Source organism: Raphanus sativus, chromosome 6 (genome assembly GCF_000801105.2).
Source record: "Raphanus sativus cultivar WK10039 chromosome 6, ASM80110v3, whole genome shotgun sequence".
In the NCBI taxonomy this organism is placed as follows: domain Eukaryota; kingdom Viridiplantae; phylum Streptophyta; class Magnoliopsida; order Brassicales; family Brassicaceae; genus Raphanus; species Raphanus sativus.
Window position 1 is genome coordinate 30,597,245 of NC_079516.1, and position 3,054 is coordinate 30,600,298.

The following is a 3,054-nucleotide window of genomic DNA, read 5'->3' on the forward strand; positions in this document are numbered from 1 at the left end:
TCTTAGTATTGGACTCGGGGTTGGGAGGCTTAGGTCTAGTATTGGACACAGCCTTCCGTACGTGATTTTTAAAAGAATTAACGGAGTCTTGACATATATCAGATCCTACAAGGATACAGTCCACCCTCGAGTCGGGGCTCGATTGAGGTGACGGTTTGCTCAAGAGAGCCTCGATTTGTAGGCTTTTTCTTTGGGGGAATTTTCCAAGAATCATATCGACTCTTTTCTTGGGAGCTGAAGGTGGCGAATCTGTCTCCTTCTCAGGTGACCTTTCGCGTTTTGGAGAGGTATCTCTGGGACCTCTTTTCTGATAGGGCGGTGGCTTTTTAAGGTCCACGCCCTTTATTTCTCCGGCTGCGAATTTAGCTGCCAGCTGTCGTTGGAGGTCCCAACATTCCTCAGTTGAGTGCCCTTCTCGATCGTGATAAGAACAATGTTTGTTCTTATCGAAGCCTTTTGACAAGGGGGCTTTAGTCGTCGCGGCGACAGGTTTCTCTTCCTTATCTTCCTCGACTGCATAAGAATGCTCTCCCTGAGTCTGGCTGTTTCGGAAGTTTTCCTTTTTATGAGGTCCTTTTGCTTCCGAGGATTCACCCTTCGGGTGATTCTGAGGTTTCTTATGGAGTTTATCCAATGCAGTTGTTTCTTCCTCCAAAGTAACATATCTGGTAGCTTTATGAAGAGCATCATCGATAGTCGGGGGAGGATTGAGTGTTAGCTCCGACCAGAATTCCGATTAATACCACAGACCTCTTCTAAGGGCCTCGATGGTGACTTGGTCGTTGGGGTTCGAGAGCTTAGTTCTTACTGCTCTGAATTTTTCGATGTAGACTCGTAGCGAGTCTCACATTCCTTGTCTGACCTTCCAGAGGTCAGCCTCAGAAGCTTGCTTCAGGATATGGGTCGAGTACTGCTTCGTGAAGGCATTAGTTAACTGATCGAAATTGTCTATCGAGGCTGGTTCAAGACCAGAGAACCACTCGAGGGCTGTTCCAACCAGGTTTTTGGCGAATGTCCTGCAGTAACCTGCTTCACATTCTTCCTTCGTAAAATGGGCTTTCACGATGTGGGCATGCCGAGGTTTGAAAGGAGATATTGGCTGTGATAGATGTCGGCATGCCGAGGAGTCACTGAATCATGTGTTCTTCGACTGCCCTCCAGCACGGCAAGTCTGGGCGCTATCAACGATTCCGACTAATCCAGAGACCTTTCCGTCGGACTCACTGTTCACTAATATGGATTTCTTATTTTGGAGAGTTTTAGCAAAAATGAAGGATCATCAATTCGCATGGATTTTATGGTATATTTGGAAAGCAAGGAACAATAAGATATTTAGTAATTTGGATGTTGATGCAAAGGATACACTAAGGCTGGCTGAATCCAAATCTAATATGTGGGCTGCGGCACAAGAGACGGACATACGGAGAACTATAGCACCACAAGTAAACCAACTTCCCATAATTCCAGAACGATGGTGTTTTACGGATGGCTCATGGAAGGATAAGGAGTCTTTCTCGGGACAAGGGTGGTTTAGCACGCTCGAAGGATTTACGGGTTTGATAGGGGCGTGAAATGTTCGGGCCACTCTATCTCCACTTCATGCGGAGGTAGAGGCTTTTATTTGGGCGATGGAGTGTATGAAGAATTTACGACAGTATCAGGTTACGTTTGCAATGGATTGCTCTCAGTTGGTGAAGATGGTTTCGGAACCAGAGGAGTGGCCAGCCTTCGCAAGTTATCTGGAGGATATTAAGAAATTAAAAGACAGTTTCTCGAGCTCACAGATCATCCATGTACCACGGACGGAGAATTCAAAGGCGGATCGTCTAGCGCGCAGTGTCAGACAGCAATCGTCTTTCGTCGTTCACATGGATGCAGAGTTCCCAGTTTGGTCCACAGAGTCTATATGAGTCTGTGTTGTTGATGACAAAAAAAAGGGCTTTCACAATAGCCAATCGGAAGGCTCTCAAATAGGCCTTTGGGTCGGAGGTCCCATCGTACTCGGGGATTCTAATTTTTAGGGTGTCTCTTATGTAAGAGCTGGCAATTCTATCAGTGAATGGAGTCCCACGAGTTTCTTCAATCAAGCTCTCGATTTCGGGAGCTGAGCTTGTTGCCTTATGAACTTGAGCATTCAACTTTTGGAGAGCTGCATGAGTTTGCTCCATATATATGCGAATGGCGTCAGGTCCCTCTAGAGGAAGGACATTTGGGTCATTATTAGGTATCTGCCCTTTGATATCCGTCCGTATTCGGGGTCGAACTTCTGGTTTGATAAACCGAAGCTGATGTTCTGCCCCCGGATGGGAGGGATACTCCTGCTCCGGACCTAAAAATAGGTGGCGGAGGCGGCAAGTGAGTGCTCCGGTCAGCAATCTGACTGGGCGTAGAGCTGGTTGTCGCTATGTTACTTCCCATAGCACTAGTGATGGGCGGGTTAAACGCGGGAGCTGTCCCAGCATGAGGTGTCTGGAAAGCAGGTCCCCGTCCTTCCGGAATAGTGCTATCAGGAGAAAAATCTAAACGTCCTCGGGGGAACGAGGGATCGGTCAATCGATCTCGGAAAGTGACCCCCGGACCTTGACGTTGCGGTGGTTGTGTTGTAGCGGTTAGAGATCTAGTTATCTCTTCGAATCGTTGCTGCCGAACAGCTAGCTGTTGCATTGTACGCTCATTTTCCTGAGCTTTGTCTACCAACTGCATCATCATCTGACGAATCTCAGAAAGCTGAGCCTCCATTTGATTCGGATCGGTTTGCTGCTGAGGATTCTCGGTGACTGGAAGCCCGGAGTTGGTTCCACGTGAAGATCTTGGGTTATTTACTCCAGTGGCAGTCTGGCTCGTTCGAGCGCTAGCCAAAGGCTGTTGCCCAGATCGGTGGTCGCCACGTCGAGGCTCCGGAGTTAGGAGACTAGAGCCTCCATCGTTCGGTGAGCCATCGCTCTGAATCGGGAGGTTAGGGTCAGACGGATTCGTTGTCTGATCGGTAGGATTCATCCTCAAGTGTTTAGAGTAAGGGATTCGATTATCGTCCCCACAGACGGCGCCAAATGT